The following is a 16,576-nucleotide window of genomic DNA, read 5'->3' on the forward strand; positions in this document are numbered from 1 at the left end:
TGTAGGGAGCCTGATGTGGGACTCAATCCTAGGACCCTGATATCACGATCTGGGCTGAAGGCAGATGCTCAACCCCTGAGCCTTCCAGGCATCCCTGGATCTTTGATTTAAAAATCTCAGTTTCTTCCACAAGGCCTTATTTCTTTTTATCAGATATAACATAGAGAGAGATGAAGTTATTTTCAAGTCAGGAGGATAATTTCTAAAGTAGATTAAATAAAGATTGTAGAATGAGAATGGAGAAACAGCTTCCTGAAAACTTTGCTCAGCAAGTCAACTCAAGAGTTGAGTTGCATGGCTAAAAAAAGATATATTAACTCTGATTAAATAATAAATTTTGACATATAGCCATGAACGGACAATAGGAGGAGACCCAGAGCTTGCAAGTGTACAGACTGAAATAAATTACTTGTGACAGTGAAATACCAGTAATCTTGGATTTCCTTTAAAGTTCAAGCTCCCTTAAAAATGAAAAAAAAAAAAGAGGCAAATTTTGTTTAAAAAATTATTTAAAATAAATAGTGCTGGCTGAACCAGGTAGCTGTTACTATTTGTGGTGGACTTTTATATCTTGTTAAAATTTAAAATTTCTGGGATGCCTGGGTGGCTCAGTGATTGAGCATCTGTGTTCAGCTCAGATTGTGATCCGGGGTCATGGGATCAAGTCCCTCATCAGACTCCTTGTGGGGAACCTGCTTCTCTCTGCCTGTCTCTGCCTCTCTCTCTGTGTCTGTCATTAATAAATAGATAAAATCTTTGGGAAAAAAATCTGAATTTCTGTTTATGTATGTGTGGTTTCACAGTTTAATATATATGTATTATGTAATTTATAAATGCCGTATTTCCTCTAATTAGGTTCTCTTTTTGTTTCCTGCTTTTTGTTTCCTGCTTCTATTTAAGAAGACTTGGGCATTGTTCATCTTTACTTCCTTGTAAACATCTCTGCCACCTAGTGGACTATTGAAATGTCAGGTTGACTCATTAGATGTGTGGTTAGGCACACACACCTAGTGCTCTAGGTGAACTAGTTAAGTAGAGTTGGAGATGCTGTAAACCCTGTATTTATATGTTAAGCTGTGCTAAGGTAAATTGAGTAGCCAGCCTGTACTTAGGTATTTTGTATCCTGAGATCTCCATACATGGAGAGAGTGGCTTCTGTACTCTTAAGTAGCTGTTTTGGTTAGCTCTGCTGAAATGAGCTATGAAGGAGTGGTCCCATAGGAAGTGCAAGAAAAGACTCAGGATTGGAAGTAAAGTGCTTGAAGAAATAGTTCTGACCCTTGGTATTGTCGGTAGGAGATGATGGGACTCTGGAAATGTGGAAATATCTGGGAATCCAACCTGAAAACTTCAGTTTGAAGAGCTAGCCCTGGGGTCATATCTTAATCACAGATGTAATGAAATAAAACTGTTATTTCTATTACCAGCTTAGTAAATAACATTATTATTAGTTGAAATTATAATCTGATTTGCATGTTCTTTGTTCTCTTTATAACTACAACACAGGTTGTTCTAAAAGTTTTGTGTAGGTAGGGGCGCCTGGATGGCTCAGTCTGTTAAGTATTTGACTCTTGGTTTCCACTCAGGTCATGATCTCATGGGTTGTGAGATTGAACTCCTGTATTGGGTGCCACACTCAGCAGGGAGTCTACTTTGAAGTTTCTCTCTCTTTGCTCCTCCAACCATTCTTGCTCAATCTCTCTAACAAAAAATAAATCTTTTTAAAAAACGAAGTTTTTGCCTATTCATAATCTGAGATTAATTATTATGAAAGTGCTAGGAATGGAATCCTTGTGATACTGAATATATTAGTGCTAAGTTCACTTTTGGACATCTGATTTTCAGAAAAATTGGCAAAATCAGAGGTAAAAAAATAACCCCTGCATTGCCAGCCGATGCAGAAAATTCAATTGCCAGACAATGTAGAAAATTTAATTTAATTTAGAGTTAAAGATTTAAAATGAATTAAGTAATTATCTCTTACTATAGCCATAGTAATATTGGAAGAATCTTCATAATTTGGGGAACACATTAGCAAGGACATTCCTGAGCATTGTACAATCTCATCTGCTCTTCATAATATGCACACCAAAACCATCCTGGAATTAGAGACTGAAGTTTTGCTTTAGAGTTTAGAGTTCAGGTTTAGGCCATCAGTTTTCTCCAGAATTTAGGGTATTTGTTTTAAAGTTGCCTTTCCTAATATAATTTCAGGAAAATTAGATTTCCCTAGAACTCTGTTAAAATCTAATACACATGCATGCGCGTGCACACACACACACACACACACACACACACACACATACACACTTTAACATGAAAGGTGGAGCTGGGCAAGAAACAATTGCCTTTCACAGCTTGGGTTTCAGTTTTTGGCCCTTTGATCCCTGGAATAACCTGTGTAAATGTTTTCTGGGTCCACAGTATTCTGACTTTGCTCCCGTTCTCTAGTTCTTAATTTACTTTTGGCCTTTGTTGAGGTTTCTTTCTGGACTCAAAGGACTTCCTTGGCTTCTTTGGTTGATTTGGTTAGACATACATAAAAATTCTGACATGGGTTAGGAAGCAGAAATGTCAATAGAGAAGTAGTCTACCTATTTTTTTGTTGTTCTACTTTTTTGTAAAAAGGGAGTTGCTACTACTTATTTATAGTTTTTCCATGTTTAATTATTATTATAATAAATGTTTTTTATTACAAAAACAATAGATATACATTGCTAGAAATTTTAGAAAATACATTAAATTTTAAAGCAAAAACACCTATAAATCTATATTACATGGAGAAACACTGATGAATAGAACTAAAAACCAGCTTTTCAGCACATAAGCACAAATTTTTAAACAAAAGTCAGATGACATTCTTTATTTTTTTCTTATGATCAAATGTCCACTTCCCCATGTACTTTTATTTTCCTACGATATCATTTTTCAGTGGCTGTGGAATAAACCACTGTGAATATAACTTGTTAATTATTTCCCTACTTTGGACAGATTTAGATATTTAAATACGTTTAATATTTTAATAATATTGTGTGAACATCTTTATATAGAGAGATTTAATAGACCTGAGATATTTCTTTAAGATATATTCCTAAAATTGAATATTTCTGATTTAAGTATTCAGATGTGGATACATAGTATTAACAATAGGTCCAAAGTGTAGCTATTTTCATATTTCACAGTTAATTTAGGAATTTTAAACCTTTTGTGGGGAAGACCACTCTATTTTGACAGTTTGATTGTAATCAGAATGAGCAGAAAATTTATAAGGTTTCTTTTTCCACTTAACATATAATGCAGATAATCTGATTTTTATTTTATGCCTTCTTTGATTTGGTCTTTGTTTACTTTTGGATTTTTGTTTGTTTATGGTCCAAAAATTAAACTTTTTTGAGGCAGGATCTTTTTTCTTTGGCCAAAATCTGGTGCAAAATTGATGATATATGAAACAATAAAGCATATAAAATGTATTGTTCTTAACATGGAAAATGTTTCTAGTTTGTTTCATTTGATCATTTCCTATAAAAAGTTTATTAAAACCTTCTGAAGCATATCTGGAATTGAAGCTAAAACAGCAACCTCAGCATGTATAGTGAATGTACAGACTTGTTCAGCCTTCCCATAAAGGTACCAGATAAAATCCAGCTTGTAAAATAAGGTAACAGTTAAAATTATTCCATAGCAAATGTACTGTGCCAGCTCTCTCTCTGCCAACTCATAAATATTTCCATCCACATACACTTTCCAAAGTATAGTTTTCCAGTTGTAATTAAACTCCAAGCTGTTGCATATTTTAGGGCTTCAGTAATTTTGCCTGTATACAATTTAAATTTTGAAAATGGTATTCTTAATTTATTACAATTATAAATTCTTCTTAAAGAAATGTCCTTCAAATCTTAGGTATCCTTGTGTAGTAGTGTATATTTCAAATCTGAATACTTCTATTTTAATAAGATAGTAGTTACTTTCCATTTTTTCCATAGATAAACCCATAGAGAAGAGATTCACAGTGGTTATAAGAAACACTAATAAATTTATTAAAACCAAAGATTAATGTGATTATCCCAACCTCAAAATAGCAAAAACTCAAACATTTGGTTCTGAAGAAATGCAAATATTTTGATTTCCTAGGTTTCCTGTGGCAACTAAGTTTTTATGATTTTATGCCTCAGACAACTGTTTATCCTATGAAATGCCCTACCTGTTTTTCTTTATAGACTATTTGATTGTTATTGTTATTTATTTTAAAATATTCATAGCATATTTAAAGTTTTTATTTGTTGAGTGCATGCTGTGTTCCAGGATATCAGTCCTAGATGCTTATTTAATATAATCCTCACAATAATTCTATGAGGGAATTAATGTTATTCCTATTTAACACGTAAGAAAATGGAGGGTCAAAGAATTTGAGTAACATCACCAATGTCACACAGCTTAGAAATAGCAAAGCTAAGTTTTAGACTTAGTTCTGGATGAAATAAATACTACAAATTATATTCTTGAGAGTAGGCTACTATCTGAAAGGAACAAACTACAGAATAAAATACTGATAAATATCATTTTATCTTATTTTTGTTTCCATATATTTGGGTTATTTTTGTAAGAAAACTGCAAGTGAAAGATGGCAAAATAAATCCTAAATGTATACCAAACCTACATTGAGGCTACTCTTCTTATATATATATATATTTTTTTTTTTTTTTTTTCGGTGTGATGAAATCTAAATTTGGAAACAAGAATCAGAGCTGTAAAGAGACTTAAAGGTTAAAGATTCCTTCCAGCTATGCCAGTAGTCAGTTCAAATAAGTATTTCATATTCCTTCAACAATGTTTTAATGACTATACCATTCTATCTTTTCTTAAAGTTTACTACCATTTGTTTTCCATTAGAAAATCATTTTAAATTAAGAGCACCTTTAAGATTAAAGGTCCATAGGCTGTAAGAAGTTAATAAATGAGAGAATATTCTTTTGTATTTCACCAACCTGAACTTATATCAAATCAAGGATCTATACATATGAAGATTAAAGTATAAATTACCCAACTTTTTACATTTCTTTCCTGTCTTCTTCCATGGCACAGCTATTACCCAGTGTAGAAAATGTACTCTTTTAGCCTCTTCCAAAGAACTTATGTCTCCTGAAGTGTGTCCAGTAATAGAAGGTAATTTACTTCTATTTGAAGCCAGAATAAAAGCTGATCAGGCCAGGATGACTTAAGCTACCTGCCAGCCACATTCAAAGGAATCAGAGAATCAGTAAGTCTCCACAACAAAGTTCAGGTGAATTCTTGCTGCCCTGGAGCACAGTACTTTATAAATTGTTTAGTAAAGTGTTGAATTTCTATCTTTATTCTATTTTCTCTAAACAAATGGCATTATTGCCCAAAGAAGGCTTAAAATGCCAAAATGAACTAGTGCCAATGGAAAATTCAACTAGTGATGAATAGAAGATTAATCATCGAGGAAATGAGTAGCCTTGTTTTAATGCATAGGACTTTAAGAAGACAGGCAGCATTTTCTGAGCTATAAGCATTGCTAGCAGACAGCATTTTGTTTTTTTTTAGTAATGTTGTAGAAGAGAAAGTAAACTGGATTTGAAGATCAGAGCTTTCAAAGGGGAGAGAGAAAGGAAAAATACTTTTTTTTTTTTTAAGACTTTGGTGTGCAATCGTTCCTGAGTTAAGGGTGTTTACATTTTTTCTTGTTAAATCCTCACAATACTGGCACTCAGAGAAGTTAGATTTGTCCTAGGTCAGAACTAGAAAGCAGCAGAAGTCGACTATAACTCTATGTTAATCCAAACCTGGAACTCATCCTGCCGCTCTCAAGAATATGATTATATTCAGTTTATCAAGGAGAAGGATAAAATCCATTCTTTTTTCTCAGAGAGTCATCTGAATATCACCTGTTTCAAAATTATTTGGAAATCCTCAGGCTCCTTCTAGATCTATGGAATCAGAATCTTTGGAGAAGGGCCTGTGATGTGGTAATTATAACAAGTCCTATGGTCTGCTTTTTTATGCACATTAAAATTTGATAGCTGCTGCTCTAGAGGAGGGTATGGAGGACTGGAAAAATATAAATTGAAAATGATACTTGAAAACTATTTTATCTTTTAAAGTTATTCAAAACCAAGCGTAATACACAGGTTCCTGCAAATGGGAAGCAATTTGAAAATAAACTAACAGCCCCAATGCCATAAAGGAAGCCTGGGGGAATACATGGATATTTGGTGATAGGTACAGTTAGCCAAAAGCCAGACAGGAAATCTTTTGCTAAAGGTCAACATAATTTCTGTTGTCTGAAAGACTATTTTTCACACACTGGGGTATATACATATCTATTTGGATTTTGTTTTGTAACTGGCTGATCATTAAGGAGATGCAAATGAAATCATGGAATAGAATAAAGATCTTGGATTTTCAAGAACTACAGACTTGGCCATGAATGATTACTGGATGCATGACCTAATTTACATTTTGCAGCCTCAGATTTGTTATCTATAAAATGAAATAATAACTAGAACCTTATTAGGTATGTTAAAATCTCTCATTATACTGGCAAAATGGTCTAATTCTTCTATTGGTACTTTTTTCTATATGAAAAGTTTCTATCTACTTGCTAAATTATCAACTTTTTTTGCTACATTATCAGTTTTTAAATAGCTTTCTTGAAATATAATTCACATATACAATCACAAATTCACATATACAATACCCATTTAAAGTGTACAATTCAGTGGTCTTTAGTATATTTACAAATAAATACAACCATTAACTCTGTCAATTTTAGAATATTTCTTCTCAAAAAGAAACCCCATACCTTTTAGCTATCACCTGACTGTCTCCCATTACCCTATCCTGTCCTAAGCTGTCATTAATTTGCTTTCTATTTCTGTGGGATTTTCTGTTCTGAACTTTTGTGTAAATGAAATTATATAATATGTGGACTTCTATGACTACTTTCTTTGACTTAGTATATTTTCAAGGTTTATTATGCATGTGGTAGCATATATCAGTATTCATTCCTTTTAAGGATTGATAATATTCCATTGTATGGAATTACTACATTTTGTTTATACATTTGTTCACTGATGAAGATTTGGATTGTTTCTACTTTTTAGCTATTATGAATAATGCTGTTTTAAACATTAATGTACATTTTTTTTGTGTGTGGATATATGTCTTCATTTCTTGGGTAGGAGTAGAATTGCTAACTCATATGGTGCCTCTTTGTTTAATCAGTTGACCAAATGCCAGACTGTTTTCAAAATAGTTGCACCATTTTACATTTCTTCTATCAGTATATGGGGATTTCAATTTTTAAAAAATCTTCACCAACTCTTGTTATTCTATGACTTTGATTTTAGCCAGGTATGAAGTGATACCTCATTTTGGTTTTTATTTGCATTTTTCTGATGAGTAATGATGCTGAGCATCTTTTCATGTGCTTATTGGCCATTTTGGGGGGTTTTTAAATACCAACTAATTTATGTAAAATTCCTGATATATAGTAGACACTAAAATGGTGGCTGCCACTGATGTTTTTAATGTTTCAAGTTGTTAATTAAAAAAAATATTTATTTATTCATGAGAGACACAGAGAGAGAGGCATAGACACAGGCAGAGGGAGAAGCAGGCTTCATGCAGGGAGTCCAATTTGGGATTCCATCCTAGGACTCCAGGATCAGGCTCTGAACTGAAGACAAATGCTCAACTGCTGAGCCATCCAGGCATTCCTCAAGTTGCTAAAAGCTATATATAAATTATAACATGTAAAAAAAATAAAAAAATTATAACATGTAATGTTAGTTTCAAGAGTAGAATTTACTGATTCATTACTTATATATAACACTGGGTATTCATGACAAGAAGTGCCCTCCTTAATATCCATCACGCATTTAGCCAATTCCCCCCACCCACCTCCCCTCCATCAACCCTCAGTTTTGTTTTTCTTTTTCAAATTGCTTTAATTATTTGTGGTCTTTTGTGATTCCATGCAAATTTTAAGATTGTTGTTCTAGTTCTATGTAAATGCTGTCAGTATTTTGATAGGGTTCATTAAATATGTAGATTGTTTTGGGTAAGGACAGACATTTTAATAATATTTATTTTTCCAATCCATGAACATGGAATGTTTTTCCATTTCTTTGTATTCTTCAGTTTCTTTTATCAGTATTTTATAGTTTTCAGAGTGCAGGTTTTTCACCTCTTTAAGTTTATTCCTAGGCATTTTATTATTTTTGGTGCAGTTGTAAATGTAAGTATTTTCTATTTAAATTATTTTCTTAATTTCTCTTTCTGCTGCTTCATTATCAGTGTATAGAAATGCAACAGATCTCTGTACACGATTTTGTATTCTGTGACGTTACTGAATTCATTGATCAGTTCTAGTAGTATTTTTGGTGAAGTCTTTATGGTTTTATATATATATATATAACTATATATACTATATATACATGATACTATATATATAACTATATATACATGATACTATATATATATATATATATATATATATAGTATCATGTCATCTGCAAATAGTTAAAATTTTACTTCTTCCTTACAAATTTGTATGCCTTTTATTTCTTTTTGTTGTCTGCTGGCTGTGACTAGGATTTCCAGTACTATGTTAAGTAAGAGTGGTGAGAGTGGACCTCCTTGTCTTATTATTTTTTTATATCCTTGTCTTATTTCTGACCTTAGGGGAAAAGCTCTCCATTTTTTCTCCATTGAGTTTATGTTCACTGTGGATTTTTCATATAAGGCCTTTATTATTTGAGATGTTTCTGCTAAATATACTTTTTTGAGAATTTTTAAAATAATGAATGGATGCTATACTTTGTCAAATTCTTTTTCTGCATATACTGAAATGATCCTATGGTTTTTATCCTTTCTTTTATTGATAGATGTATCACATTGATTGATTTGCAAATATTGAACTACCTTGCATCCTGAAAATAAATTCCACTTAATTATGGTGAATGATTTTTTTAATGTACTTTTGGATTCAGTTTCATAGTTTTGTTCAGTATTTTTGCATCCTTTTTCATCATATTGTTCAATATTTTGCATTTTGGCCTGTAGTTGTCTTTTTTTGTGGTGTCTTTATCTGGTTTTGGTATCAGGGTAATGCTGGTGAATGAATTTGGGAGTTGTCCTTCCTCTTGTATTTTTTGGGATTGTTGGAGAATAGTAGGTATTAACTCTTCTTTAAATATTTGGTAGAATTAATCTATAAAGTCATCTGGGTCTGGACTTTTGTTTGTTGTGAGTTTTTTGATTATTGATTCAATTTCATTGCTGGTAATCAGTCCTTCAAATTTTCCATTTCTTTCTGCTTCAGTTTTGGTAAGTTATATGTTTCCAAAATTTTATCATTTTCTTGTAGGTTGTCCAATTTGTTGCCATATAATTTTTCATAATATTCTCTTACAATTGTTTGTCTTTCTGTCACATTGGTTGTTATTTTTCCTCTTTCACTTGTTGATTGTGTTTGAGTCCGTTCTATTTTTTGATGAGTCTGACTAGAGGTTTATCAATTTTGTTAATCTTTTCAAAGAACCAGCTCCTGCTTTCATTGATCTGTTTTTTGTTTGTTTCTATACCATTTTTTTTCTAATCTTTTTTATTCCTTACTTCTGCTGGTTTTGGGTTTGTTATGTTCTTTTTCTATAGCTCCTTGGGTGTAAGGTTCAGTTGTTTGTTTGAGATTTTTCTTGCTTCTTGAAGTAGGCCCGAATTGCACTAAACTTCATGCTTAGAACAGCTTTTGCTGCATCCCAAATATTTTTGACTGTTGTGTTATTTTTTTTTCATTTGTCTTCATTTTAAAAAAATTCCTCTTTGATTTCTTGGTTGACCCATTCATTGATTAATATATTGTTATCTAACCCCCAGGTATTAGAAAGGTGTTCTTCCAGGTTTTTTTCTTTTGGTTGATTTCTAGTTTCATGGTATTGTCATTGGAAAAGATGCATGATATGATTTTGATCTTTTTGAATTTGTTAAGACTGGTTTTGTGGTCTAATATGTAATCTATTCTGGAGAATGTTCCATATGCACTTGTTGAAAAGAATCTGTATTCTTGTAAGTCTGGTTTTAGTGGTGATAAAGTCCTTTAATTTTTTTTTTTTTGTCTGGTTAACTATCTTTTCTTCTATTCTCAGTGGTAGCCTTGCTGTATAGAGTATTATTTGCCACAAGTTTTTTTTTTTTTCTTTCTTTCAGCACTTTGAATATATTATGCCACTCTCTCCTGGCCTGCAAAGTTCCTGCTGAAAAATCAGCTAGTACTCTTGTGAGATTTCTCTTGTATGTAACTGTTTTCTTTTTACCTTTGTAGTACTGCTTTATTTTTCTATTTGTCTAATGCCAGCAGTAATGTACCCTCTTTCATTACTCATTCTGCTAATTTGAGTATTATTTCTTTTTTCCAAGTCTACTAAGCTAAACATTTTCCAATTTTGTCAGTCTTTTTAAAGAACCAGCTTTTGGTTTCATTGATACTCTTTATTGTTTTCCTGTTTTCTATTTCATTTTTTTCTGCTGTACTCTTTATTATTTCCTTCCTTCTGCTTGCTTTAGTTTTAGTTTATGTCTTGAGGAAAGCTAGATTTTCATTTGAATTATTTATTATTTCTTAATATAGGCATAAACAGAAATTTCCCTCTAAATTCTGCTTTAGCTGCATCCCATAAGTTTTGGGGTGTGCGTGTGTTGTGTGTTTTATCTCAGTATATTTCCTGATTTTCTTTTTGATTTCTAATTTGACCTATGGGTTATTCAAGAATGCTGTGTTTAATTTCCACATATTTGTGACTTTCCCAAATACTTACCTGCTAAAAGGTTCTAATTTCATTCCATTGTAGTCAAAGAATGTGTTTTATATTTTTATCTTTTCAGATTTGCTAAGATTTGCTTTTTGGCTTAGCATATAATCTATCCTGGAGAATGTTCCATGTATACTTGAGAAGAATATATATATATTCTATTGTTATGTTGAATGTTCTATAGATGTCTGTTAGGCCTAGTCATTTTATAGCTCTATTCAAGTCTCCTGTTTCCTTGTTGATCTTCTGTCTAGCTGTTCTATCCAATATTAAAAGTGAGATATTAAAGTCTCTGACTATTATTGTTGACTGTCATTTTTGCTCTTCATTGCTATCAATTTTGTCTCATGTATTTTGGTACTTTGTTATTAGGTGCATATATATAGATTAGTGACTTTTTGTCATGAACCTGCATTAATCCAATTCTATTCAAAATATTTCTAAAGAGAAGAAAAATATTAATGAAACCCTATTTCTTTGATTTTAAGATGTCATCAGTCATAAGATTTGCTGGTCAAGAAAAGGAACATATATTAAATATTCATGTTTATTTTATACATGGAAGAATTTCTAAAAAAGAGTAAAAAAATAATAATGTTGTATTTAATAGTTAGAATTAATTGGACCTTTAATCACATTACTTGTTCTCAGCAGTAATAAATACAGGAGAATTTCCTTTGATTTGGTTGTTTTTGGTAGGATGGCATTGGGACATGTTTATCAAGAAATAGGCCAGATTCAGTGTGTCGTTGAACACTTTGAAAACTTCATGTAAACAACAATGGTAGATGTCTCATTTGCCTATGAATCTTTGGAGCTAATTGAGCCAATGAAGCAATTTGGTCTTTGACAAGCAGAAACCTTTAGCATTCACCTACTCCACTGTGATGAATCACCCTGGGTATATTTTCTAGCTTTGACAATACCTATATACCTATTTTTTTTTTTTTTTGACAAATGTGAATAAATATTTGAAGGACAGTTTCTTTTAAAAACTACAGGCTAGGGGTGCCTGGGTGGCTCAGTCGGTTAAGTATCTGACTCTTGGTTTAGGCTCAGGTCATGATCTCAGGCTTGTGAGACTGAGCCCCATGTCAGGAGGCTCCATGCTCAATCAGTCTGCTTGAAACTCTCTCCCTCTCTCTGCCCCTCCCACCATTCATGCTATGTCTCTCTCTCAAATAAATCAATAAATAAAATCTTTAACAAATGCAGGCTAAATATTTTTAAATTAAACAAAATCAACCCAGTATTAATTTCATATCTCAGACATATCTTCTACACTTTAGAGTGGTAGGTAAATATACCACATAAAACTGTAAAACTATCAACTTATTTGAAAAGATTAACTCCGCACTTGACTTCATATCATTTTGGATAACTTTTTGTGTGTGTGTCTGACATGTGTACAGTTTGGGCTGATTGTTTTTGGCAGAAACAGTCACAAAGTTAAAATGGTTGCCAAGGGATTGGGGCCAAATCTCTCTGAGTCAGTCATCTTTTTGACAGATATTACATAGAACTACTCAGCTTTCTCAGTGAGGAGTAATTAGAGTCAAGTCATACTTACAGAAGTTCCTTTTTTGTTCTTCATGCTGCCTCTTAACAGTTCAGAAGGGCCGTTACTCCACTACAGATAAATGCCAAACATTCTTTGGAAATAAACAGTAAAGCTTAATTGTGCATTTGTATATGTGTTGTAGCATTTAGTATGGTGCATGCAGTTAGAGAAATATATAATCAAATAAATTCTAAGAAGGGAGAGGAGGTATATTAGAATGACTAAGATAAGTCTATTACTTTCCTTTTAACAACTAAATACTATTATTAAGAGAAGGGAATTTCAGTTTCTTTCACATTCTAATTGTGGTATATATATCTGTTTCGTCACTATCTAGCAGGGTTTCTTCATGACTACCTTTTCAAAACTATAGTCCCAAACTATATCATAGCATGCTTGCTAATAATTCTTTTTTTAAAAGATTTTATTTATTTATTCATGATAGATACACACAGAGAAAGAGAGAGGAGAGAGAGAGAGAGAGAGAGAGAGAGAGGCAGAGACACAGGCAGAGGGAGAAGCAGGCTCCATGCAGGGAGCCCGATGTGGGACTCAATCCTGGGACTCCAGGATCAAGCCCTGGGCCAAAGGCAGGCACTGAACTGCTGAGCCACCCAGGGATCCCCTGCTTGCTAATAATTCTAATAAGAGTTTCTTGGTCAGATAGGTTTGAGAAATGGTGGATTTGACAGAGTTAAATAGTTGTGCTTTTTAGGGCTTGTTTTTTTAATCTATAGGGTTTCTTAGGGCCTTTTGTATATTTATATAAATTTTGAATCCCTGAGTATATGATAAAGAGTGCAGTATTTTAAAAATCCATTTGGTCATGAAGTTCTTATAAGGAAGAACATCTCCTGAAGCTAGTTTTCCAAGAGGATCACTCTGGGAAACACTGCTGTGGTCTTCGAGAACATATTAAAATGTCTCCCATTCAAGACGTATTCCTTTTTTATGATATTTGGATAGCAATAAGACAAATGATCCTTCTTAAGGGACACAGATTCATACTTTCCCAGCCACCTGCTTCTCCTCTTTCTCTTCTCATAGTGAACAGTGTGGTTTACCAAATTGTACTTTGGAATTTTTTGTCTCTCTGAGAAGCAGCCTCTTAGCTTCAGAGAATTCCACAAATTGGTGAGGTCCTACCGAAAGACCGCATGGACCGAAGTATACTCTGAAATCAAGTCCCTCAGAGGTATTCTTATCAAGAGAAGTAGCTACTGGTATAAAGGCTTTCCAGCTGAGAATTTCATCTTGTGTTTAGAGTCTGCCATAGAGGACTGATTCTGCACTGATGCTAGAAGAGTGTCATCTTTATTAGGAGACTATGGGCCCCACCATAAATTATTTATAATCCTGAGTGATCTCTGAACCATCGGGGGGAAAAGAGTCCCTTGGATAGACTGTCTGGGTTCACAATAAATTTCCTCAATCCACTTTTAAAAAATATTTTATTTGTTTATTTTAGAGTGAGATAGTGGATAGAGAGGCAGAGGGAGAGGGAGAGAATCCTCAAGCAGACTCTTTGCTGAGCACAGAGCCTGATGCTGAGCTTATCCCACACCCATGAAATTGTGACCTGAACCGAAACCAAGAGTTGGATGCTTAGCTGACTCAGCCACCCACCTTCCTCAATCCATTTTAGAGAAAACAAGAATTGTCTCAGGAATTGGGAGAACATGTGTTGAAAACACATAAACATGGTGTGTATTAGTTTGCTAAGGCTGCTATAATGAAGTAGCACAGACTGGATGGCTTAAACAACAGAGATTTATTTTCTCACAGTTCTGAAGGCTAAAAGTCTGAGATCAGTGTTTTAGCAGGGTTTATTTCTCCTGAGATCTCTCTCTTTAGCTTGTAGATGGCTATCTTCTCTTTATATCTTCACATGATCTTCCCTCTGTGCATTTCTATGTCCTAATCTTTTATATGGACACCAGTCCAGTTATATGAAATTAGAGCCCACCTAATGACCTCACTTAATCTTTTTTTTTTTTTTAATTTTTATTTTATGATAGTCTCACAGAGAGAGAGAGAGAGAGAGAGAGAGAGGCAGAGACATAGGCAGAGGGAGAAGCAGGCTCCATGCACCGGGAGCCCGACGTGGGATTCGATCCCGAGTCTCCAGGATCGCGCCCTGGGCCAAAGGCAGGCGCTAAACCGCTGCGCCACCCAGGGATCCCTCACTTAATCTTAATTAGTTAATTTAACCTCTTTAAAGACCCTCTCTCTGAATATAGTCACATTGTGAGGTCACATTCAAATTCAACATTTGAATTGGGGGAGACAGTTTAGCCCATAACAATGAATAGCACTTGACCAGCAACCTTCTGAGTATATTCCATTAGGTCAAACATATTAACATCTCAGAGAGAAGCCAAACTTCTTGGCAAAAATATTGCAAAATTTTATGGCCCATGGATATTATAAATCATGTTTAAGCCTCACTTTGCTTTTCTGTGAATTTTCGCAAACCATATCTGTAAAAAAGGGAACTGTGAGCTGCAATATAAGATACTGTAAAAAAAAAAAAATCAGGTCCAAGGATTGTTTATATACTGATCTTCGTATTTCTCACTATTTTCAGGTCAGAGCATCTGTAGAAAATGGCAACATTGGTCCTTAACACTGGATCAATGTAACAGGTGCTTGTGACTGTTGAAACCTGAGGGGATCTTTATCCCAAAGTGCCCATAACATTTTCCTCAGCAGAAACATGGGTCATGTACCATTACTAAACTATAAATGGCTTACCTGAAAATGAGGAACTTGGGGGAAATCAGATTCATGTAATAAAGTAATAGAATTTTAACTTGGAAGGGACTTTTGATATCACAAAGGTGATTCACAAACCTTCTTCTGATTTGTTTTTACCATATCAGTGAAATACAATGCTTGCATTGATAGTTATTTAATGTCTCTTTATATTGACTTGCTTTATAAAAAACCTTCAGATTTAACCACATCTTAGAAAAAAAATATTTTGGGGTATCTGGGTGGCTCAGTCAGTTAAGCATCTGCCTTTGGCTCAGATCATGATCCCAGGGTCCTGGAATGAAGTTTTGCATCAGGCTTCCTGCTCAGTGGGGAGTCTCCTTTTCCCTCTCTCCTTGTTCCTCCCCCTGCTCATGCTGTCTCTCTCTGTCAAATAAATAAATAAAAAATATATTTTTAAAAGAAACAAAAGTATTTTGAGTTAGAATTCAAAATATGTTGAAACCATAACAGACTCTTAAAAGTAGGGAACAAACTGAGGGTTGATGGAGGGAGGTGTGTGGGGGATGGGCTGTATGTGTGATAGGTATTAAGGAGGGCACTTGTTATGATGAGCACTGGGTATTGTACATAAGTGATGAATTACTGGATTCTACCCCTGAAAGCAATATTGCACCATATGTTAACTAACTAGAATTTAAATACAAATTTGAAGAAAAATATAGTATGTTAAAAATACCTTCTGACCCTAAAAAGTACACATCTATTTATAACCTATAAATATATAAATTAACATAAAATAAATATACATAAACATACATTATATATTAGGTAATATATAATGCTAATATTTATAATACTAATTACTATATTTATATAATATTAATTAGTATATTATATGTAGATATAGTATATATTTCTTATTCCATATTTGCTCTCTTTGATCATTTAGGAGTGGGAGAAGCAATTGGAAATTGTGGAGTCACTAACTAGAAGAAATCTGGGTTCTTGAGTGACTGCAAAAGAATGTAACATTAGCAAGAAATAAATCTTACATTAAGCCTCAGAGATACTGGTGCTGATTGTTACAACCATTAGCCTACCCCAACTAATGTAATCAGTTCTGTAAGACTTTAGCTATTTCAGCCTCCAATGATCTTTTCTTGCATTTAGGTTTAGACACTTCTTTTTATTATTTATCCTTAAATAAATTTTCCTTAGGTCAGTACTTTTTATGAAACCACTTTTTTGGTTGTGAACCTACATTAAAAGTAACATTGAAGTAAGTGTGTTGCTTAGTCTCATCATTCCTTTGCATATTATAGTTATTATCCTATTTAAAATTTTAATTTATATATATAAATATATAAAAATATATATAAATATAATATATATTATATATATATATTTAGAAATTTAACATTCAAATTGGAAAGAGGTAAGTGTAGTTATATGAAAGATTATAAAG

At 33.2% G+C, this 16,576-nt stretch overlaps 1 long non-coding RNA gene across 21 annotated transcripts in view; it reads left to right on the plus strand.

The window, feature by feature from the left end:
• The window catches only part of LOC144288774 (uncharacterized), a 229,162-nt gene that overhangs the window by 56,079 nt on the left and 156,507 nt on the right, over positions 1 to 16,576 (plus strand). Inside the window, exons 5-6 of one of the 21 annotated variants that reach the window (XR_013356763.1) lie at positions 5,083 to 5,257; positions 16,061 to 16,363. The exons of 15 other annotated variants lie outside the window; for them this stretch is intronic. This is a non-coding gene — a long non-coding RNA (uncharacterized LOC144288774). Of the gene's footprint in view, positions 1 to 855; positions 4,752 to 5,082; positions 5,258 to 16,060; positions 16,364 to 16,576 lie in introns of those variants that run through there. 5 more of the 21 variants (XR_013356760.1, XR_013356765.1, XR_013356757.1 and 2 more) reach the window with 5 other exon arrangements.

This window comes from Canis aureus, chromosome 18 (assembly GCF_053574225.1).
Source record: "Canis aureus isolate CA01 chromosome 18, VMU_Caureus_v.1.0, whole genome shotgun sequence".
Taxonomy (NCBI): Eukaryota; Metazoa; Chordata; class Mammalia; order Carnivora; family Canidae; genus Canis; species Canis aureus.